The following is a 25,580-nucleotide window of genomic DNA, read 5'->3' as shown; positions in this document are numbered from 1 at the left end:
CAGTTTTTAATTTGAGAGAAGTCTGTTTAGCTGCATCATGCATTTTCTCTGACGACTAAGGTTAGATTGCTGGAGACATTTAGATTTCATTAAATGGAGAGGAGAGCTTGAGCAGCTTTCCAACATCTCGTGGATATAGGCACTCATTCCTGGATCTTTGGTGGTACTGAAATCAGCAAGACTTCAGGTGCCAAATTACCTCTCTGCAGTCACTTCTGCAAACCTCACTGGGTGCTTGAAGGCATCATGTATCCAGTGCACCAAGTATCTAGCTGAAGACAGATAAATGTCTTCATCAGTAAGACCCTCAGTGTCCCTGGATACATCTCCTTGGTGAATTTTGTATAAATCATCAGGTTTACACATGCCTCAGAAAAACTGTGCCTCTTGTCCAGGTTTGTGCTAAACTTCAGGTGTGAACCTTTTGATGCATGACCTGTATGACACCTGACATGACCATGCAGGTATCTTGTATGATCCTGTGGTGTCATCTGTCATCTTGGGCAGATAGGATTTGCTGATACAACCTTTCTTGGCAGTCCCTGTGTGGTATGCATGTCCATGGGCTTGTGACCAGCAGCATACCCTTAAAAAGTGGTAAGACATGATTTGTCTTACCAACAGCTATTGGGATGGGTACAAAGGAGGACCACAAAAATGATGGAATGGATGGAATACCTCTACCATGAAGAAAGGCTGAGAGAGCTGAGGTTGTTTGGCCCAAGTAAGAGCAGGCTCTGGAGAGAGCTTACTGCAGCCTTTGAGTACTTCAAGAGAAAGTGAGAAAGATGGGAATAAATGTTTTAGGAGGGCTGTTGTAACAGCACACGGGTTGAGATTTGTAAACTAAAAGCAGGGAAATTTAGACTAGGTAGAAGGAAGATTTTTTTGACAATGACAGTGATGAAAAACTGGCACAGGTAGCAGATGTCTCATTCCTGGAAATATTACAGGTCAGGTTGGATAGGACTCTGAGCAATCTGATCTAGTTGAAGATGTCCCTGCTCACTGTGGAGGAGTTGGACTAGATGATCTTTAAAGGTTCCTTCCAACACAAAACATAATATGATTCTAGATTCTCTCTCTGTACACAGTACCTTGGTCAAACAGCAGTTAGGACAATTCTGACTTTTGAGTGTTGTGTGTCTGCTTCTGTATCTGCCAAAAATAGAGATTCCCACAAATGCATAAAATGTTTGCATCCTTCCCAGACTTGCATCACTGCATTGTATCATGTCACCGTTGCTGTTCATAGGTGCTCCTAGCTGTAGAGGTGATACATGATTGTGGCAGAAACAGTTGAGAGTTGTTGGGCAGGATGAATCTTAAGAAATGGTTAAAAAGTTCTGAGGAAAGTGAGAAGGTGTTGGAGTAATTAGCTAGTGAACATGAGGTCAGATTCTTCCTTCAGACACAGAATCACAGAATCATTGAGTAACCAAGGTTGGAAGAGACCTCAAAGATCAAGTCCAACCTGTCACCACAGACCCCATGACTAAACCATGGCACCAAGTGCCACATCCAATCCCCTCTTGAACACCTCCAGGGATGGTGACTCCACCACCTCCCTGGGCAGCCCATTCCAATGGCTAACAATTCTCTCTGTGAAGAACTTTCTCCTCACCTCGAGCCTAAACTTCCCCTGGCACAGCTTGAGACTGTGTCCTCTTGTTCTGGTGCTGGTTGCTTGAGAGAAGAGACCAACTCCCTCCTGGCTACAACCTCCCTTCAGGTAGTTGCAGCAATAAGGTCTCCCCTGAGCCTCCTCTTCTCCAGGCTAAACAATCCCAGCTCCCTCAGCCTCTCCTCATAGGGCTTGTGCTCAAGGACTCTCACCAGCCTTGTTGCCCTTCTCTGGACATGTTCAAGTGTCTCAATGTCCTTCTTAAATTGAGGGGCCCAGAACTGGACACAGTACTCAAGGTGTGGACTAACCAGTGCAGAGTACAGGGGCAGAATGTCCTCCCTGCTCCTGCTGGCCACACTGTTCTTGATGCAGATCAGGATGCCATTGGCCTTCTTGGCCACCTGGGCACACTGCAGGCTCATATTTAGGCGGCTGTCAATCAGCACCCCCAGGTCCCTTTCTGTTTGGCAACTCTCCAGCCACTCTGACCCCAGCCTGTATCTCTTCATGGGGTTGTTGTGGCCAAAGTGCAGCACCCAGCACTCGGATTTATTGAATGCCATCCCATTGGACTCTGCCCATCTGTCCAGTTGGTTGAGGTCCCTCTGCAGAGCCCTTCTGCCCTCTAACAGATCAACATCTGCTCCTAACTTGGTGTCATCTAAAAAAAAATTGCCCAGCAACATCAGAAAAAGACAGTGAAGAGATTGGAGCCCTTTTCAAAATCTATTTGTGGAAATATTCCATTTCTATTTGTGTCGCCATTGGGACACCTTCTGAGTTTTTAATGACATATCCCATGAAGGAGACCAAATCAGAAATAGTAAGATCTGCTAAGGTGAAGATATGTAGCTTATGTGTGATGTGACAGAAACAGAGAAAGGATGCACAGAGAAGGGCTATGTGGTCAGAGCAAGACAAAAAAGGAAAGGTCTTCCTAGCTATGTTTGGGATTGAGGACCAGAGTAGAGCTGTGTGGTTGGGAGAACCTTCTCCATTCTTTGTTTACATGGTGGATGTCAGTTTATGTGAGTTATGATCAAGTGACTAAGGCTTGCTTCACTGCACAAAAAGGGATTCATAGCAGCAAAGCCTCTTACCCTTTAGAGACAGTGAAATTAAAACTCTTTAACTGTCAATGATGTTAAGGTAAATCACTCTGAGTCACCACTGCCTACAAATGCACACAAACAACTACCATAATTTACTAAATATCTATAGCTTAAGTTAGAGGTAACTTGGTTGGTACCATGAGAAGTAACCTTAAGGTACCTCAGAGTTACCTCAGGGCACCTGTGACCTTAAAATAAGCTGAGCTTCAAAAGGTATAAATAATAATATTTATAATAATAATAATAATAAGTGCAAGTCTCTGGGTTCAGCTGGACTTACGTGTCAGGAATCATCCTTAATAATGGTGTGCATTAATGAAATTATTATCTGATAACAGTTATTCTATATACACCTATTATAGGAAGTAATCTCAAAAAAACCCAAGAAAGATGAGGTTTTTAAGCCCACCTGAAAAATAGGAACACCTCACTCTTCATCTGTGTAATCACAGCTCCACAACTATCTTTCTGGGGATGGTTTTTCAAAGAAGAGCACCAATGTCTGGAAAATTAGGAAGATTTCTATCAGTGATAGTTAGGTTGATATCCCAACCCGGGTACACTCTCAGGGCTGAAATTCAGCCATGGGTGTCAAGAGAATGTCTGTAGGACAGAATTTAGACAATAATTTACAGTCACTGTCATGCTGCCTGAGAAGGTGATAAGCTGGTATAGCTTTCAGTGGCCTGCACATGACTCTCAGCTTCTGGGTTTTGGTGGGCAGCTTGGCCAAGTGTGGTTGATAAATCTTTCTGTAGCAAATGCCCAGTGCCACAGTGCTCAGATTCATCTGATGGCTATTACTGGCCTTCCTATAAACATGGAGCTGCTACCACAGTTATCTTTTATATTTTCCTATCATAACCCACACAATGTGGCATGAATGTGACACTGGCACAAAGAAATGAACTATTGGGGAATATGGTGTAGAAAGTGAATACTACACAGCTCCCTTGTTGATTAGCTTTGTACCCCTTTCCCTCCTTCCTCTTCCTTTTTACTTTCCTCTTCACCCTGGGGAGATAATCTTCTTCTGAGCTTTGGGTCCATGTTTCAGCCACCATTCATCTCTCTGAAGAGAATAAACTGACTCCAAACTGCAGCGGGGCTGTCTGCAACAGTAAAACCCATAAAGAGATTCCCCTTCTCCTCCTCTTGTGAGGGCTTTCCTCTCTCAATCTGTCCCAGGGGGGCTGAACGCCTTCTGCCACCTCACTCTTGAGACATTAAGACCTTGAAATTTGAAAGAGGAGTGGCGTAGTCTGGAGAAAAATGGACCTGTGTTCTAACCCATGCAGCTTGTGATACGCACATTGTAGAGTGATAACAAAGGATTTACATAGGATTTACATTTTTCTTAGGGGACATTTAGCAGAAAGGGAGCAATCAGCAGCAATGACAGATGAATCCATTTGTCGGCAAAGGCTGCCTCTTTCACACAAATAACAGGCTTTTTCTTAATCTACAATTTGTCACTGTTTATTCGACAGTGCAAGCCTTTTAATTGCCCTGCAGCGTCCTGGGTTTGTGCTCCCTGGGAAGCAAGAGAGTAGTTTGGGGGAGTTAGAGGGCATTTCTGCTTCTTACATCAACCTAGAAATCTGAACAAGGCTTTCCAGAGTTCAGTCAGTTTATCTGGGTGAGAATACAGGTGGAATGTGACTTCTTCTGTCCTGATTCATTAATGAGCATGGTGCAGGAGGAAACTATCTGGCTCCCATCAGCAGTAGGTAAGTTGGCTTTGGTATCCTCACTGCTCAGAGCATGCTTTGTTGGGACTGATGCTGAAATAATTCACGGCTTTTTGTCTGTCTTCTCAGCTCCTGTTGAGCTCCCAACATGAGAGGTCTATTTACCTCTGCTGCTGCTGCAGGAAGGCAGAGAGGACATGAGAGGAACTTCAAGCAGACAGTGCCCCATCAACTTTTGTACAGTCCTGCTTCACCTAACACCGTATTTGCTCCCAGTTTTCTCCCTGGCACTTATGATGTTTTCATCCTTGCTTTGGTTCCCTGCTACTCCAAGCATTTGCAGTGTATCTCATCATGAAGGGCAACAAGGCTGGTGAGAGGCCTTGAACACAAGCCCTATGAGGAGAGGCTGAGGGAGCTGGGATTGTTTAGCCTGGAGAAGAGGAGGCTCAGGGGTGACCTCATTGCCCTCTACAACTACCTGAAGGGTGGTTGTAGCCAGGAGGGGGTTGGCCTCTTCTCCCAGGCAACCAGCACCAGAACAAGGGGACACAGTCTCAAGCTGCGCCAGGGGAGGTTCAGACTCGAGGTGAGGAGGAAGTTCTTCACCGAGCGAGCCATTCGTCATTGGAACGGGTTGCCCAGGGAGGTGGTTGAGTCATCGACCCTGGAGGCGTTCAAGGGGAGATTGGACGTGGCACTTGGTGCCATGGTCTAGTCATGGGGTCTGTGTTGATAGGCTGGACTCGATGATCCCCGAGGTCCTTTCCAACCTAAGTGATACTGTGATACTGTGATACTGTGAAGTACCAATTCAACTCACAGCTGTAGGAAATGTTTGGGAATAGTGATTCCTGCGTTGGGGTTGTGAACAAACTATATGAAACCTCTACAGCCTTTCCAGAGGCATGGGTTCCTGCTGAGCACAGCCAGTGGATCTATTGCTATATGGCTCTGCATGTCTATGTCATTTGCCTCATAGCCAAATCAACACAAAGCACTCCTCTTCCAGAAGTGTCTCCACTCAAGTAATTAAATCAGTGTAAAGAACTATGTTTGTTTTAGTGATCATTGCTTGGTTTAGGCCATTACCAAGTCCCATGTTCACTTGATTATATAATTCTGTTTTGGCATGTTTCTGGAAGGTGGCAAATAGCATGCAAGAGAAGGTGCCTAATAAATCAAGTGAGTTTTCCACCCGTATGGAAGCTGTTTATTCTAAGCAAGTAACCATTTTCAACATGGTTCAGGCTGGATGGCCAAGCATTGAGAAAGCAAGAAATGCAATATTCAGGTTGAGAAGTCATACACTGGATAATACAGCTGGACCTTTGACCACCTGTATATATATCTGAAAGTGTCTTACATATGACTACAAACTTTTTGCTCCAGAATACAACTATCATACAAAGCATATCATTATATACAAGTGGGTTTTCACATTTAGTTGAGTTCTTGAGTTTCAATTAGATCTATGCATCAACCTAAGTTTGGAGAAATTCTTGCTTCCTTTTTTGTTCTTCTTTCCTATATATGCATCTGTATAGAATTAGATAAACTTTTCTCCTCTTTATTCTGATTTAGAACAATTTCAGGGAATGTAAGATATTTCAGAGAAATATGGACTAAAAATTCCCTTCAAGAGCAGAACTTAATTCCACAATAAAAATCTGTTTGATGTCTGGACAGAAAGGTAACTCATCTGCAAGTTTAGTCTTAACCTAAGTAGTTGTCAGTGTCTGCAATGGGCTTCAGATCCTCCTCCTATCTAATGCCTTGGTGAGAACCTACATCAGTCACTGTAGTGGATATAATTGTTCCTTGTGGAAGTGATTAATTGTCTAGATAAAAATGGTAATATCATTAGCTCTGTCAGAAGTTGTATGTGACTGAAATAATCCATAGAATCAGTAGTAATGACCCAATATATTTCATTGCTAGCAACAAGGACAACCAAGGCCTTTTGGTTTTCCCATTGAAAAAAAAAATAAAAATAAAATAAAAAAAAGCCTACATTTCACCAGAATCTTTGTCTCACATAGGAACATTTAGATTCCCCTATTTTAGGCATGTCTTCATGTTAGCATCTCCTGTTTAGCAACATTTGCTACAGAATTTTGAAGCTTTATGGAGAACAAGAATGGTATTTTCAGGAATAAAAAGGAGTTTACAGTCATGGAAGCTGAAGGAACTCTGTCCCTGTTGGTGTTGCTGAGGCCTTTGGAGAGATAGCAAATTTTCTTTTTGTAATCCTCCAGGAGCCCTGTTTAGGACTCTTTGGCTTGCTTTGCAAATGTGCTGACTGTTACTGTGGCAATTACAGTTGATGGGGTCTATGTCTGGAGCACAGAAACCTTTCTCTAGTGCCAAGGTCCTAGGAAAGTCATGCCCTAGAAATCTTTAAAAATGCACCTATGGTCAGTGGACATCACTGGCAATCTGCTTTGACTTTAATCTGATATTCTCAGTTAAAATCCTTTTTCTTTTTTTTTTGACCCAGTGAGACAAAATGGAAAGAGTTTCACATTTTTTTACCTGAGGATATGATGTCTACCAGAATTTGACTATGACCTCTACTACTACCTCTAGATGGTAGTGGAATGCAGATGCAGATATTGCTTGAGTCATTATTCTGTGCACAACAATTGCTGATGGTCTCAGCTGAGAAGTAAAAGACAAGGGTAAATGATCTTTCCTTGAAGATGGAGTGGGTAATCTTCATCACAATCACTATTTCCTTCTGTATTGAAATAAATAAAATACACATAACCCCTGGAAATGAATGAAGACAATGTGTCCTTAACACAAAAAAGATTCATGATGTCCCAGGCAGCATTATATAAAGCATTGTCAGTAGATCTGGGATGAGATACTTTGCTCAGCACTGTTGAGGTCACATATGAAACAGTGTGTCCTGTTCTGGGCTCCTCATTACAAGAGACACATGGACATACTGCTGAGAGTACAAAGAGGTGCCATGGAGATGATGAAGGGGCTAGAACAACTCACATTATGAGGAAAGCCTAAGAGAGGTGGGACCGTTCAACCTGGAAAAGGGTGGGCCTGAAGAAATCTCATCACTGTGTATGAATATCTGAAAGTAAGGTGCAAAGACAGCTCTTCTCAGTGGTGCCCACTGTGGTGGTTTTAGGCTATGCCTTTAAAATTTAGTTACAGATTTTGAGCAGAAAAGTAGAAAAATATAAATAAATCACTATTGGGTGTAAAAAGGAAAACCAAAGATTATTCTAAACAAATTCATTGGGTAAATATCTAGAATAATAGGAGCTGTACCATAATAATTCTTCCTCTTTTCCTCTCCTCTTCTGATAGCTAGCTGGTTTGCTTTGCTTGGGAGAGATAACCTGCTTATCGGCTGGCTTTGGCTAAGTCTGACTTCTCTGCTCCTTTCTCTTGTCCCCTTTGTACAGGCGGTAAGGGAGGCAAGTGGGGAGAAGCTAATAGCTTCCCCTGGTCTTTGGCCAGGGGGATCCTTGTGCGGTTTGCTAATTGTAAATATTTGTATAGTATTGTAAATACTGTATATTTTGTATGTGTTCATTGCATTCCATTGTAGAGTGTAGATTTTGCTTGTAAATACAGCTTCATTTGCTTCTAACTGAGTTGGTCTGGCAAAGTTAATATTGGGGGGAAGCTTCAACCCACCACATTCATTGACAGCACGAGATTTTTGGCACAAACTGAAGTGCAGAAGGTACCTTCCAACCAAATACAATCTGTGAAAATCTGTGAATATCAGGAAACTTTTTTTTTATTATTATTTATTTTTTTTTAATTGTGAAGGTGGCTGAGCACTGGTATAGGCTGCCCAGGGAGACTGTGGAGTTTCCTTCCTTGGAGATGTTCAAAAGCACTCTGGACATGGTCCCGGATAACTGGTTCTAGGTGGTTCTGCTAGAGCAGGGGTTTGAGCCAGATGACTTCCAGTGGTCCCTTCCAACCTCAACCATTCTGTGATTCTGTGTCTAATGACAGAGTTAAAGCCCTGCTCCCTCTCCCTGGTCCCCCTACTGAGGACCCTTCTCCTTTTGCTTTTTGAGGTTCCAAAGAGAGTTGAGGTCAGGCTGGGACATCCCACCTATGCAGGCGGCTTAGGGGATCTAAGGAAAAGCTGCGGCACTGGGCAGGGCAGTTGCTGGGCCTTTGTGAATCACTGAGTGCCTAGGGACAGAGAGGAGATCTAACGGTGGCACCTGAGTATTCCTTGGGCTCCTCCTTAAAAGTGCACCTGGATAAGGCAAATCTGGAAAAGATGAACTTTTTCTTTTTGTTGTTATTATTTTTTGTTCATGGGCTAAATTTGCTGTGAAATGCAGTTTTAGCAGTCATGAAATTACTTACATCTTTCAGGTCAAATCTCCTGGTAACTTCATCTGGGAGAGTCATTTGTGGAGTAACTTCACTAAAAACTGAAGGTGAAATAAGAACAGGATACATCTGTTTCATCAGCTATTGCTCAGTGCTAGCATTTTTTGTGCAGGAAGTGAGAAACCCAGCTTCAGCTTTTCCTCTTTCTTGGAGAGTGCCCATGCTATTTGATACGAAGAATGGTGAACATACTCAATTCCTCCTGTCTTAAGTGGCTTATTTTATGTGAATATATAGTCACACAGAACTGACAGATGATGTTCTAACCATCACCCTCAGGAATTAGTCCATTTACTTTCTACATTGACAAGTTGTTTTTTTTTTTTGAGATTGGAACAAATCCAAGGGGAGGAATTTAAATCAGTATGCTCCCATAGCACTCTCCAGGGAGATGAGTAGGATATTCAGTGAGGAGATAGCTGAATCAGGAAGAAAGATGGATTTGAGCACGTATTTCCCAACCAGCTGCTGAGTGGCCTAGCCTCTGGGCTGCAGGGTATCCAAGGGCAATGTGATCTGGATGGCTCTGAAGCCCTTCCACTTGGCAGACAATATTTCAGAGCTCACATAAAAAGCCAGAGTGAGTCACCAGTCTGCTGATTAGGCTGCTCTCCTGGGAAGGAGGCACCTGGATCCCAGATCCAAGTTAGGGCTACAAAGTGGAACAGCACCAAGTGGGAGGTACTTAATGCTGCCTGGTTGGAAGAATCATCTTGTGTAGGAGGCAAGAGTTTGAATCCACTTGGAAAGGGGAGAGAGTTTAACTCAGGTCTCCTAAAACCTAAAAGAAAGGTTTTATCAATACCCTATAATTATGGGGATGCGACAACTTCTCCTCAGCCACTGGGTGCCGAGGTTGATGTGTGACTTTGTTTTCTTAAAAGTAATGGGAAAGCAATATTTGTTTTATAATCTAGTGGGTCACACTGCAGAGAACAGGAAATATAGTGACTTCTATTACTCTTGTCCATTAGAGTATCTTTTTTTTTAAATTTAAACTGCATAAGGGCATTGTATCTGCAGAATAGACAATTGTTCACACTCCCCTAACTGGCAATGCCATACCATGACCTGAAAAATATTGAGAATATGCTGGTGTGCTTAGCTGGGTAGATTATCTCTGTGAGTGGTTTGGTCAGCTGTGAACTGGTGGCCACAGAAAAGTTTGATGGGCCTGAAAGAACGTGTAACTATGTAAAGAGAATGGGGAATTTATTGTCTTGGAAGAGCCTTCATAATTTTCTCTTAAATGGATATGTTAATAGTAAGTGGCAGAAATGTAGAGTCTTAGGGATGGATTCTTCTTCATTTGCATCAGTTTAAAGCTCAGGATGATTCAGTTCAAACCCAGAAGAGTTATTCTGAATTGACTCTTCTGTAAAAGGGACAAGAAAAAATGACCAAAATAATTTATTTGTGTCAGTCCTATAAAATATGTCAAGGGGAGTCTCCCTGACTTTAATAGAAGTCATCTGAAAGATCCTGTCTGGTCTACCACTGTCATCTTGCCATCTTTGCAGTAGTCAGTGGTTGCACAAAAGTGGCCAATTTTTCCATATATAGAGTTGCTAAATTACCCTTTCTGGTTTTGTTTTATTACCCCCTCAGAGAATGATCTCACCCATCCATGTTGTGTTGCTCTTCGGGAGTGGCAGGGGTGGAGTGGGGTGGGACGAGCAAAGCCCTGAGCTTTTTCCAGAGTTCCCTGCATATGCAGAACATTTCATTGTCTTCTCTAACACGCCCTCACCTTTCACACAGACAGGAATTTGACACACCAGGTAAGAAAAAGAAAGGGGGGGGGGAGAGAGTTAAAAAAAAAAAGCACAACACAAGAAAAACCTCAGCAAACAAGATCTTATCTTGGAATATATCCATCCACCCTCCTGATAATAAAAAAGGCCTCAGGTTAGGAAAATAAAAAAATGACTCTAATGAACACTCAAAATTAACATGCAAATACATCCATGGTTCTTGGCATAGATGGAAAACTGAGCACAACCTTCTTCCAAAAAGGTAATTTTTACACTTCTTGCAAAGTGGATTTTTTTCCCAGTTATTGACATTCTTGCATTGCCTTGAGAAGGTTTCATTCTTTGCTGAGGAAAGCTCTGTATACTCCTTTCTCCCTCACCCCACCCCATACCCCACATTCATTTCACCAGGTGGCATGACGAAACCCTCCAGATCAAGGCAGGTTTCATCAACAAGGCTTCATGCCATGCCACCCATAATTCATCCCAGCCTGCTGTGGCTTTCTCCCAGCAAGCAGCACCTCTTGCAAAACCAGCCCCTGTCTCACAGTCCTTCCAAACCCGTGTTCCTGAGCACCAGCAATGCAAGAGAATGAATCACCTACAGTGTACAGACCTTCGCTCCACTCTGGCCAGTTTGTGTCATTGCCTTAATGTTAATTACACACCATAATGTGTGCATTTAATTTCCGTGGTGTTTCAATTAAATTAATCAGGCAATTAAAATTAATTAAAATTACAGAAATCACCTGCAGAAGTGTTTGAAACGTGGGGGAGGGGAAGGGAGGGGTTGGGAAGGAGCTGGGAACGTAGACGGCTGTGTTTTCACAGACCTTCCTTCCCTTGATTAATTTTGGGGATAGACTCTTTTAGAGCAGGTTATTTAAGGATTTAAAAACTGTTCCAAGGTCTATTGAAGCCAATGGAAATCTTTCTATTGGCACTGATAGGCTTGGGACCAGGCCACTAGCCCCAAGTGTTCAGCATAGAGATTTAAGGGGTAAGTGATGAAAGACCTGATGCTGAGCAGAAATACCTCAACACCTCCGAGGATCAAGGCCAAGGGCCCTGAAGCACCAAATCAGGGTCAGATTTTGAAAGGCCACCAGTTAAAGATGAAGATGATGTCTGTGGGAGTTGGGTGCGTCAGTACTTCCAAGGATCTGGCTGGGGAGGTATTCTAAGAAACTTCAATGTGTTTTAGATGTCAAAGGACTAGTAAAACATGACCCAACATATCCCACCCTGAATTGGCACTGCAGTTTCTGCATCAGTTCGAAGGGGTCCTAATTTCACAGTAGTGATTCATGCCTCCTGAAGTCTTGGGCAAGTTCCTCAGCCTCTCTTTGGGCAAGTTCCTCAGCCTCTTTTTAGCTGCTTTCCATTAGTCAGGGATTAGCGTATTTACTCGCTTCACAGAGGGCTTGTACTCTGCTCTGTGGAAAAGTGCAAAGATGTCAGTTCAGCCTTCACAGTTCTCTTGCTGCTTGTGCCCTTTTTGCCAGGCAGATACAGCCACATATCTTGTAACCAAGACATGAGTTTTTCTCCAGCATGGAAGGGCGAACACTTCTAGATTTTGGACAGATACTTTGCCATCAACATCCTACCAGCCAACCCCAGTCCAACTAGTTCCCATGTCTGGGAGACAAGTGAGATCCTTCCATTCTTTCCTGGAAAGACTTTGCCTGGCACACTTCTGTCTTCGTGGGTGACTCGCCCATTCTTCACTTCCATTTTTCACTTCCATTCTTCGATCCACACTTGGGGGTGTTTATACCACAGTCACTGAACCTCATGCAAGTATCCCCGAGCTGCCTTTAAATTAACTTGCCCAAGTACCATTGCTAGGAGACCTGTAGTTTCAAGCAACACTGTGTGGGCTGAAAAGCCAGGGTATGAAGCGAAGTAAATGCTCATAATTAGGCTGAGCTGCTCTGTGCTGGCTATTGGAATGTGAGCTCACTGTTTTAAAGCCATAACTGCTTTTTCACACATTATAATTTCCCTCACAATACCAGATAATCCCTCACAGTTCCATAGGCAATTACTCATGCCTCTTGGTGTCTAAGAGGGAGTAAAACTTTATCACCTCTGCCCCAATGGCATCCGCTTCTGCTTCTCACTGTAGAGCCACCTTGCTTTCCCTAGTTGTTTAGATGATTAGCATAATTATGTTATGCATTCCAAAAATGTTTAAGGCTTCTAGTTAGACTGAAGTTTACTGACAGCCTAAGATCTGAAACATTTAAGTATGCCAGAACCTGTGTTATTTTTTTTCCAAACATATCAGTTGATATTTTCTCTTTCTGTAAACCTTGTGTCATTTGCACTCTCAGGTGATCAGGCAACAATATTCCCATTATCATTAAGCTTCTTTGTCATAGTTTTATGCTACCCTTTCTCTTTCTCAAGTCATATCAAAATGTCTGCTGGTACAGAATATTTTCAGTTTTGGGATCTGTATCTTTGGTTTTTATCTTATATCTGTCTTTCTCCATTCCCTTTTGAAAAAAAAAAAAAAAAAAAAAAAGATAGAAAATAAGCAGTGGCACAAACAGGGCAGAGAAGACAGAAAGAGAAGAAAAAAGCCCACCCAAGAACAGAAAAACTTGATTTTCAAAATTAGAAGTTTTATGAGGATGACAGTATGTTGCTTTCCAACAGTCCAGAGTTTTAATTGCAAATCTGATGAACATTCTTTCTTCTTTCCAAAGTTCTCTAACTGATGAAACACCCCTCTCTCACTTTCCTAATCCTCCTCCATCCCAACCCTTTGACAGGACTTCTTGTGTGGCCTTTGGCATGTCACTTCACCTCAGTTTCCTCCTCTACAAAATGGCTGTTAATCCCTATACAGTATCACCCACGCAAATTGCCAAGGCTTATGCCCGAACAGTGAGTACTTTGAAGATAACTGAGTAAAGTTTCAAAAGGACCTGAGAGATTTAGGAGTGAAGGTTTCATTAGCTTTCCATCAGATTTGTACTCTTATATCTCTGAAAGCCTTTTGAAAGCCTGCAGAATTGCAAGACTTTACTCATCACAGTCATATTCCTTGTTCTCCCCAAGGAATAGGATTGCTCCAGGCTAGTTTTGGCAGAAGAGCTTGTTCCTCAAAAAAAACCTAACCAAGGTAAGACTTGGGGCTCTTCAGTTTCTCTCCCCTTTCTAGGTAAAAGATATGAAACCTTGAATGCATGCTCTAACCATTTCAGGCAAAGTGGTATCTCTCAGGTGCTTGATATTTATATCGGTAGATCTACTTGGCTTATTTTGACTGTAAGAAGAGAGGGAAAGCTCATATCTTCATCTTTGCCACTAGATTTGAGATAGTAACCTTCAACTGGGGGGCAGTGGTGAACTCTTTTGGTTGATCTGGAAGTAGTTACCTCTTCAGTTAGCACAACTTCTTGAAGAGAAAACCATACTTTCTTTTTTGCAAATGCAACTTGATGAAGAGGGCCTGCAAAAACACCTCATAACTCTTGGAGCACGCTGGTTGACTTGAGAAGAGTTATGAAGTTGCTCTAAGTGTGAGACGATGCCCTTACTATTCCATTTGTCCAGAAAATTGAAATCCCAGATTTTTGCTAAAAGAACAACATTTTGAGACATACAAAAAAAAAAAAAAAATTCCAGATGTTGGTCTTTTTGGTTATTTCTTGGTTTTTTTTCCACCCTTAGTCTCACTTTCTAGACTATCTCAAAAACAAAGTGAAAACAAAAGAAGCAGAATGACCAAAAAACAAAAGCTGCACAGATAGCAGAGCCTTGGTGGCTCTGGTTTATTCAGATTCAGAAGCTGAACCACTGTTCTGAAATCAGCTGGAAATTATATTGATTTTCTTTGTGGCACTTTACTTATCAAAGTGGAAATGAGTTGATGAAATAAAGAAACATTTTCTTTGTTCATAAATTATTATTTTTTTTAATGACATACTTAGTGCAGCTGAATTTGAAAATGAAACGTGATTTAAAAAACAAATCTGGAAGGCTTTGCTCCTAAAATTTTGAGAAAAAATGACTTAAAAACCTCTTTTTCATGCAAACTGTCATGTTTGACATATATTTGCTGATGATTTTGATCAACTAGATGATACATTTTGCCTAAAATAAGTGCTTCTACAAAACAAAACAATTATTCCAGTTGGAAAACATGTGCTTAAGAAAAATCAGTAAATATCATTATAACACTAGAGATAGGCTAATTTCAAGGATTGTCAGCACAAGCCTCTGAACAGTCTAATAGAACTTTGAAGCTACCCATTTTTTTCAGAGGAGAGTATGTGTGTGGACCAACTATTCATAATAGATCCTTCCAGTTTGAACTGAGAGACTGAAACAGGTTACTCAGAGAGGTGATAGATATCCCATCCTTGAAAACATTCAAGGTCAGGCTTAATGGGGCTCAGAACAACCTACTCTAATTGAAGATACCCTTTCTCATTGTAAAAGGGTTGAATTAGATGGCTTTCAAACATGTCTTCCAACCCAAACCATTCTATGATTCTATGAATTATTCTGTGATTCTTTGATTATCTAAGCACCTTGTCCCTGCTACTCCACAATCTCTTCATTTATCCAAAATTTAATAAAGTACAAAAGCTGAAGCCTGAAAATACTTGTTTGGGAAGAAAGATGTCTTTGGAAATGTTTATTTTTAATCTTGAAATGTCTTCAAATACAGTGGAGTGCAATTTGCCTAAAAGTTATGTTTCTGCAAGGATATTGAGAGTGTCCATGCCTACTGGCAACCACACTTGAGGAAAACAGGGGACCCAAAAAACCCCAGAAGAATTGCTGTTGTGACGAAGGCTTTTGGTATGCAGCAGAGTTCCTTTTCACCTCTGAAATTGCACAATACAGTCTAATTAGAGCTGTTAATTAAATACATTTTGTTAAAACATGTTGCATTGAAGCTGAAGCATCTTGTAGAGAAATGTCTATTTTGTTGACACTTTTCTTGGAGAGATTTTTGAGGTTCAAGGCTCTGTATAGGGACAGTTTTTAAGGAGGAGCTGAGGCACAGGTTTCTGTTACACAGATAATACAAAAGTGTCATTAGAATTTTACAAAATATTTGAAAACCTTTTTATTTTCCTCTTTTTTCTCCTTTCTAATGTGGAGGGGAAAATAACTTCCAAACCTCAATAATTGCGGTAAAATGGAATTAGTGTCCTGTGGAAAATTCCTGTAATAAAGACAACAAACTTATGCAAAGTCCAATTCCTCCCTGTTGAAGCACAGCAATTCATTTATGCAGCCTAACCAAGCGCCCAAAGTGTTTCATGCATGGCAAATAATTATGGGCACATCTTGGTGGTCATGTTGAATTCAATGGCAGTTTTCCCACAGATTTTATCATGAACAGATTTTATCCCTATATGCTTTAATTGTATAACTCAGTTTCTGTTATTGCTTAAGACTCCCTGGTCTGTGCCAGCATGTGAAATTCTGATGAAGTTTTACGTTAGTGGCTGCTGCTAACTGTTCTTAATTATTTGATAAAAATCTGAGGCCTGAATTTCATAGATGTGCAGCTCCTCTTATTCTAATTCTAATCACTGGTAATTTGGATACTTGGTCCATCTCTAAATCAGGCCTTTAGAGGATGTTCCTGGTCACAGTGTCTCTAGTGGATGCAGGTCCATACTTCCAAGGTTAAATTTTTTCTTCAGTTAACAATTGAAGCACAGCTGGTAAAAAAAAACCATCCAGATTGTCTTTTTTGTGCAGGGTGAAATTATAATGTTTGCCCTTTTTTGGGTGGAGGAATTTCAGATTTAGGAAAAATGTCAGATAATGTACCATAAAGATAGACATTCTGATACAGCAGCACTGAGCGCAGTCTTGGTACTAATTGATGGGGAACTGTGGACAGCAGAAGCCCTTGATGCTCCCCACTGCCAGGAAACACACACTTCAGACGTCTACCCTTGAAATGTTCACACTTTTTCAGCACCGTGCTGATATAAGTGCTAATTACAGCTCCAACTTTATTGCCCTCCTTTTAGTGAGGTTTTAGGGAAAGCTTGTGCTCCAAACATTTGATTTAAATTAGTGTTCAACCTAAGACATCTGAAAACATTTGTTAAGATATTTGTGTTTAATTTCTATTTCCCTAGTACTAGCTTTCCAGTTCTCCTGTTTTCTTCTTCCCTTTTCAGGAAAGGGGATTTTCCACCAGCGCCACAAGGACTATCAGTACTCAATAGATCCAAAAGGTTGAAATGGGAGCTGCTGGCATGTTATGGGAGATTTCAGCATCCTCCCTTATTGCTGCCTTATGAGATGTATCAACTGGGCAGTACTGCACACCTAAGGATATCTATAGCAGGAGGTTCACAGGAAGCTAGTCCTCCCAGGGCTGTGTATTCATGGGCAAGTATATAGCTGGATGATATACTCTGGCACCGTAGGTTTTACCTCACCTTTGCAAGTTAAGATAACAGGATTTGCTCTCACTGAGGGAACATGGTAACCTTGATTCAAGCTGCCCTACTGAAGAGGTGCAGTAGCTGATCTAGGAAATTGAAAGAGAGAGTTTTAGTCTCTTCCCACTCAGAAATCACCTGTGTCATTGGACCTCACATCTAGACTAACAGCCTACCTCACCTTAACTACAACTGAAAAAGAAAAAAAAAAAAAAAAAAAGAGTCTCTGTATGCTAGAGGCACAATTGTATCAAAAGTGTAGAGTACAATGCAGGCATTTTTGCCTTTGGGGTCTCAAATTGGAGAGTCTAAAATGCCTGGTATCCAGTCAGTCAACACTCAGAAGTTTCTGAAAATCAGTCCTTGGAAATACCAAAGAAAAGCTCCCAAATTTAAGAATATCTGTATCAGAAATCAGTTCTCACTGGGTAATTTTGGAACATTTTGCATACCCTTCCTGCCCCTAAATGCTTTTAGGATGTTTGAATGACCATGAATACCTTTACATTTGGGGTCAGACACAAGTCTACTCCCAAGCTGACACCTTACCTACCGCATTCCCAGCCTGCTGGGAATACTGGCTCTGAAATGGAAAGGTTTATGTCAGAAATGTTGACAAAACCCTAACATGGAGTGATGTGGGTGTCAGGGAGGAGTGTGAGGTGGGAGCTATTTGAATCAGTCTTTGTCCTAATCCTTGGAAGGGGATGTAGAAAGGATTAATTTTCTATATCAAGTTTCATTCATTGAACGTATTCAGAAGATAAAACCTATAAACTATGCAAGCACTGACATAATGTGGGCAAAAGGGTTAAAGGCCTGAAGAAGACTCAGTAATTCTCACAAATAGGGACCAGATGTTTGTTGACATTTTAAAACACAGTCTTGTCCACTCCTACTTACCCTTCTCATATTGTGAGTTGCTCAACTGAGATCAAGGAGGCATTCCTGAAGAGGCAGTTTCTTTTCCATGGTTTCTTCTGTTTGTGTCATAAAATGCGTGGGTAAAAGAATAAGGACACATTAATAATGGCAAGAGCAGTTCTCACCTGGCATAAATTGGCATAGCTCCACTGAATTCAACAGAGGAGCTCTGATTTACAGCAGATGGGCTTTTGTCCATCAGTGTGACTGCCTATACCCAGTGATACCACAAGAGCCTTTACAGACTATGTCATGTTACTCAATATCATGTCTACGTAAGGTTGTGCCAGGTCAAATGCTGCAGTGAAAGCTATGCCAATGCAGAATCAGGCCTGCTGTATACATGAGAGTTTTAAAATCCCTGGAGGAAAGAGCTGAGCATCTAAGAGTGATAAGAGAGATATCAACGGTCAGTAACCGTGCAAAACAAGTGACCAAGCACAAGTGTAAGCAACCAAGTACATGTCTAAAAATCTCCAGCTATAAGGAAAACAGAAAGGATTGTGTGGAACTGAATGACACCCAGGTAGAAGAAACGTACATCTTATTTGTTGTTCCATCTCACTTTAAAATCAGACAAAATTGAGGGATGGAAACAGGAGCTATAATACAGTTTTGCTATAACAGATAGGTCGCATCATGCCTAATCAGTCCAGTCTGATTCCTTCCCTGTCATGAGTCACTTCTGCATACTCATGAAGGGGTGCTGAATTTGGCAGGCAAAACACAGACAGTCATATCACATTTGGTAAATCCTGTTGGCTCAGTTTAATCTGCATCCAAAAATATTGCCCATGTGTGATGAGAGGGATGGGCTGAGCAGTAGAGAGACATTTCAATGCCTAAAATGACTACTCTCATCACCATTATCTTGAGCATCCCAATTCATTCCTTTGTCCACTACCTCCTGTGGACTGATGGACTCTTTTCCTGGGGGCAGGAAATTATAGCAGCAACAGAGCCAAACTGAAAGAAGTTTATGCCTATTTTATTTGGATACTGAGCAATTTGAGAGCAGCGTGGCTGCTGGCTGTTTCCCACCATAGCCACCTGGAGCAGAGTGGCAATGAAGCTGTGGGGAAACTGGCCAAACCAACCCCCTAGGTTGCATGTACTGAAACTGCCCCTCTAACTAATGGCTAGAAAACTGTTTTAATCATCATGAGCTTGTCAAAAGTAATGACACAATGGCAGAATAGGGCAGAAGAAAACACCTTGATAGCAAAACCAGAGCATTATTCTGATGGGGTTTTGAACGGGATATTGTAGCTCAGTCCTATGACTTTTCTTATGAAACGTCTTTTTCAGAGAATTTAATGCTTTCTCTACAATTTGTCCAGCTTCTTACTTTGAAGACAATAATAATATGACTTCAGAAAGAAGATACTTATGCTAGAGCTGATAGTTTCTTAAAATAGTTCTGTATAATTTACTTAAATACTGTATTATACTATATTATACTCAGTATTTAATTATTATAATTTTAAAATTTACGGTCTACCTGGCTGACTTGATATCTGAGTATCTTTTATCTTCCTTCATTTCATTTTGTCCTGTTCACCCAAGTATTTTTAATTCTGTTTTGTCATTCCTTAGAAAGATATATCACATTGCACCTATTTTTACAAAGAGTATAAAGGAGGACCCTGGGAACGACTGACCCGTCAGCCTCACCTCTTGCCTGGGAAAATCATGGAACAATCCTCCTAAAGCACATGGAAGACAGGGAAGTGATTTGAGACAGCCAGCATGGCTTTACTGAGACCCAAGTCCTGCCTGACCAAACTAGTGGCTTTCTACAGTGGAGCGGTTACATGTGTGGCAAGGGAATGGCAATGGATGTCATCTGTCTGGACTTCTACAAGACCTTTGATACAGTGCTTATCTCTAAGTTGGGGAGATATGGATTCAATGAGTGGACTGTTTGGTGGATAAGGAATTAGTTGGATGGTCACTTCCAGAGGGTAGTGGATTGATGTCCAGATGGAGATGGGTGAGAAATGATGACCCTCAGGGGTCTGAGGCCTGTGCTGCTTAATATCTTCATCAATGATATAAACAGTAGGATTGAATGCACCTTTAGCAAGTTTGTAGATGACACCAAACTGTGCTGCAGTCAATATGCCAGAGGAATGGGATGCCATCTGCAGGGGCCTTGCCAGCCTGGAGAACCCCATGAGCCTTGACAGGCTCAGGTGAACCCCATGAGGCTCATCAAGTTCCAGAACAAGGTCTTGCACCTGGGTCAGGACAATCCTCAATATCAATATAGGCTGGAGGATAATGTGATACAGAACAGCCCTGTGGAAGCAGCCCAAGTGCCTGGGGAAACTGGTGCATGAAAAGCTGGACATGACAGAAGGCCAGTTATATCCTGGGCTGCATAAAAAGAAATGTAGGCAGCAGTTTGAGGGAAGTGATTCAGCCACTCTGCTCTGCTCTGGTGGAACCTCACCTGGTGTACAGTGTCCAGCTCTCAAGCCCTCAACACAAGAAGGACATGCACCTGTTAGAGCAGGTTCAGAAGAGGGCCGCAAAAGTGATCAGAGAGAGGGCTGGAGCACTTCTACACAGATAGGCTGGAGTTGGGGTTGTTCAGTCTGGAGAAGAGAAGGCTCTGGGAAGACCTTACAGCAGCCTTCCAGTACCTGAAGGGGGCCTAAAAGAAAGCTGGGGAAGGACTGTTTACAAGGGCATGTAGCAATAAGACAAGGGGCCACGGTTTTAAACAAGAGCAGGGTAGATTTAAATTGGACAGCTGGAAGAAGTTCTTCAGTATGAGGGTGGTGGAACACTGGATCAGGTTGTCCACAGAGGTAGTGCAGGACTCATCTCTGGAGACATTCAAGGTCAAACTTGATGGGGCTCTATCAACCTGATCTAGTTGGGGATGTCCCTGTTTACTGCAGGGGGGTTGGTCTAGATGACCTTTAAAGGTCCTTTCCAACCTAATGCATTCTATGATTCTGTGATCATTTTTCTAAATTCTTTTGATTTACTGTCTCTTTTTTATCCCATGTGAGAATAACTAGTCAATGTATTAATCTGAGATTTTTCTTCCAAAGTTTTCTCTTTTCCTTTTCACCAGCCTAAATATATGTTGGACAACGGCCAAGTAATTTTCCATATCAGCAAACTCTCTGCTTGCATGCAGTCAGAAGTGTGCCTCTTGTAAATTCTGCTTTTCTCTAAAATGCTGAGTTGTTGTAGTCAGAAAAATCTCTAAACTTTCTATTTAAAATTAACTGGTCAACCACATGCTGGCTTCCTGCTTTTGAGTTCATTATTTTCACGAATGTTTTTTCAGATTTCCCTACCAATATTTAATACTACTTAATAAGAAAGTACCCTCATTCTGTATTTGCTCTCACTGAACTCAAGGGTAAATTCATGATGTCAGGTGTCACAAAGATGAAGGGTGGTGAAATTTTACTCCAGTTCATACATATTGCTCCACCACCTTTGACACTCGTCTTGGAAGCTGTTGAATATGGATTGGTGGGATGAAGTTAACGGATTGGTTTTTTATGCAGCAGTCCATGGTCCAGAGAACCAGAGGTGAAATCAGGAGCTAACACCACTTTAACTTTAGAAAGAGGTAAGTTGAGTGGCAAGTTCACAGACGAAAACTCCATATGGAGCCTTGAATTATGCTTCTGTAACTATAAGATGGTTTGATACATTTAGATTAAGGTAGTTGTGTATATCAATGCAGAAAAAAAACCCCATAAATTTCTCTGTGTGGTAGATTACTTTTTTAAAAGCCTATATCTCTCTTAGTCCACTAAACAGAGCAAGGCACAGGACTGAGCACAGTCCACAGTCTTTAACTGATAGAACATTCCTGGGTTGTTTTTGGCCCACGATAACTAGCAATTTCCCTACAAGGGGAACTTCACAATTTGTAGCATGCAAGGAGACCTACTTGTTTTATGGAGAAAGTGATGTCAGCCTTATGGACCTGTTCTTCAGCATTTGTTTGCAAGAGCAGGGAAATGTATCTTTATATAGATAGCAGGTAATATTGCTGTGCAATACATCCCTTCTGAGTCTGGCAGAGGTGGCAATTAATCATATCCAGATTGAGCTAACGACTTGTTTAGAACTGCACTTAGAACAAACACAATTCCTTTGTGATTTGGGCACTGAAAAAAAATCCAAACCTAAAATGAGCCATATTTATCTGCACCATCTTATTTCATTCTTTACAAATTAAATAAGTCCCGCCAAAAAAGATGTGAGCAAAGTTTGGGGTAGGGGGAAGAAGATAAATAAAAGGCTAATGCAAATCTACTGGGATGATGTGGTTGAAATAGTCCTGTGTGCTGTGTTGTAGGTAATTCTTGAGCAGGGACTGCAGTAAAAGGAGACAGAAGGCAGTAGTGGAAATCTAGTTGAAAACATGTGTAGTAGGAAGGGACTTTTGGCACATGACAGACATCATGAAAAGGTCACACAAGCCTGTGTGGGTGATGGGAACAAGTGCAGAACAGAGGAAGAAAAGGGGACCAGGTACTGAGGTGGGAGTTGTGAAGTGTCTCTAAAATAAACGGAGAACATTCTTAAATGAAAAATCATCAAGGATCTCTGGAGTCATGGCCACAATGATAGATGAAGGATGTGGTAGGTCTGGCCTGTTGTTCCTTGAAGTCAAGGAAGAATATCTGTTTCCTTGGGAATGCATATTCCTAGGCCTGGTCTTACAAAAGACCTTTAGTTTTAATCTGCTGTGAAGTGATTGGTACATTTTGATCACTGCTGTGTCAGCGATGGAGACAGCATCTGAAAATGCAAGGCCTGGTATAAACAGAACTCAGGCCCTGTTTGTGTGCAATTATTTTTGATGGGATTAAACAGAAATCAGAATCTGATCCAGTATGTGCTCAAAGCCTTTATTCAAGTGTTGAGAGGCAATTCTTTCATGTGTTCAATAAATCTAGAAATGCCATGGTACACCACATAGCCTCTACCCTCTTTGGTTCAGCTCTAAACTGTCCCATGGGCAAGACAGTATGGGTGGCACAAGGACTGAGCTCACAGCCTTCATCTAGTGACCTTCTACCAGCATTTGGCTCATACTCTTCAGTGGGACACTGGCTTCAAAAATTTAGCAAGAAATGTACAGTCTCATGATGATGAGTGTTTTATTAGTGCTTTGAGGCAGCAGTAGGCTTATGGTCATCTATCTTTGCATCTGTTAATTCTAAAGAATTACTCTCTTCCTCAAGGCATCATCTAAGGCCATTTCCAATAAAGACAAAGTTCCTTAATTAACATGTACTAGGAACAGTCCAATGCATTTTATGGAGCTACCAGCCATATACTCCAGCATGGACTAACACTAGAATGCTCTGAGCCCAAAGTGTTAATGGAGAAGGATGTCCTGTAGCTATTGCAGAGGAAGTGATATTAATAAAAGTATTTCAGAAAATTCTGGATTCCTTCCAATCAGACGGATATTTTTATTATTTTTAAATACTCATGTCAGGGTCTCATTTACTGCAGACTTTTGGGAGAGCAAGGGGCATTCCTGAATGTCATGTTCCATATTTTTCCATACTGTCTCAGATATATTTGATTTCACTTCATCAGGGCACTCTGTTCTCCATAAAAGTAGGTCTGTCACATTTGACAGTGCTATTCTTCTGCCCCCCACTAAATAACAATAAAAGTATTTACTTCTGTTTTAGAGAATTCTATGAGGCAGTCTGAAGGACTACTTGGAGGAACAAGATAGTAACTATATTTGGCAGAAGGAGCACTGAGGCAGAGGGAAGTGATTTGTTCAGAATCATCCAATGACCAACTCCTAAAGAAGAGCTGGGGTCATGATCCAAACATCTCAGGGTAATGATTCCAGCATTATTAAGTGGTATGTGCTCTAATTTCGGAAGAACCTTTTCTTGTGTAGCAGAACAAGACAGAAGGAATTACTCCTATTGTGTGGGGTATCCCAGCATTTCAGAATTTGTTTTGTTAGCTATAATTTGTGATATTTCATGGAATGGAAAGTCTAGGCTGTTTTAAGAGAAACACAGAAACACACATATCAAAAGGGAGGTGACTAGCCTGAACTGCTTGGCACAGGTGGGAACTCTGCTGGCCTGAGGTATGTAGTCCTGACCACTACACTTTAGAAAAAAGCAATAAAACGTTTGGAAGTCATCCAGAGGAGAGTAACACGAAGGAGAAGAGGTTTAAGAAAACATGACCTACAATGAAAAGTTGAAGGAATTGGGTTTGTTTAGTCTAGAAAAGTAGTGAAGGAAGGGAGGCATGATAAGGGTCTTCAAACATATAGTAAGGTTTGGGTTGGGTTTTGTTTGTTTATTTTATTTTTTTTAGAGGACAGTGATCATTTGTTCTCTGTGTCCACTGCTAGTGGGACAAGAAGGAATAGGTTTAATTTGCAATGGGAAGAGTTTTAGGTTAATCATCACAAAATCTTTCTAACTCTGTGGACATTAACAACACCACCTTGATTTGCTGCAGAATCATTACCACAGGGTTTTTTAAAAAGCAGATTAGACACATATTTGTCAAAGATGATCTAGAAATATTTGATGCCATATCAGAGCAAATAGTCAGCAAAAACTCCTTTTCAAGTCTCTCCTATCCTGCTGTAAAGTGCTTAATCTTGGTACTGCTTGCATTTTGTCATAGAAATCACTATTGTGTACTTTCATTCTAATTAATGAAGTATACTTGCAAAATTCTGATATTAATGGACAAAACAAAGAAAATTAATGAAAATAAAGAAAAAAGTCCTATCAAAGCAAACAGAGAAGGTCAAACTAAATATTCCATTACACCTTGGAGTTTTTTTGAAACATTGCCAACAAGAATATTTTCACAGTTGACTGGCTCCCAAGAAACATTTTGATTTTGATAAATCAGACTTTTGTTCTAGAAAGCTGTACAACCATAAGAATATTAACCAACATTGTTGCATCAGGAAGGCTGATGTGCCTATAAAATCTTGATGGGTTTACTCTAGTTATGTACAGGAAATACATTTTTAGCAAAACTTCACTTCCCACATGGTAGATTTGGGATTTGAAAAAGTATTTATAGTACAGTACTTCTTTCAGAACTTATGAAGGGCAGTTCTTGCAAGAGACTACCTGTAGGTAGATGAGGAGAGTCCTCTTCACTCTTGCTGGAGTTTCAAAGCTGAAGATAAAAAAATTTTGGGAGCAGCTGAAGGAAGCTGAGCAACCGAGGGGAACTCAATATGTAAGGAGTGATTGAGCCTCTAATACATTTTATATGCATGGAAGTCAAAAATACAGACAACCCAAACCCAAAGAATACTACAAAACCAAAAAACACCAACCAAACGAACCAAAACCACACAAGCCACACCCCCCACCAAAAAAACCCCAACCCATTCACACCCAAAAAACCCCATCCCACCCAAACCAGAACAAACCAAACAAACCCAACTAAAATGTTTCAAAGAATAAAGACCTAATTACCTCTGTTTTCTAAGCCTGTCTACAATTTGCATGGAAACTTCTGTGTCAGAGAAATGCAGTTACTTGGTAATCTGTGGAGAAATGTCATCCTATAATCACCTGGTATTTGTTTACCAACAATTCTCATTACATTTTCTTTAATTAAGAAGTGGTTACCTTCTATTTTAG

This window comes from Melanerpes formicivorus, unplaced genomic scaffold, assembly GCF_026170545.1.
Source record: "Melanerpes formicivorus ecotype bairdi unplaced genomic scaffold, bMelFor1.0.p_v2 SCAF_3, whole genome shotgun sequence".
Taxonomy (NCBI): domain Eukaryota; kingdom Metazoa; phylum Chordata; class Aves; order Piciformes; family Picidae; genus Melanerpes; species Melanerpes formicivorus.
The sequence above is the reverse complement of the archived record's forward strand: the minus strand, read 5'-3'. Positions refer to the sequence as shown.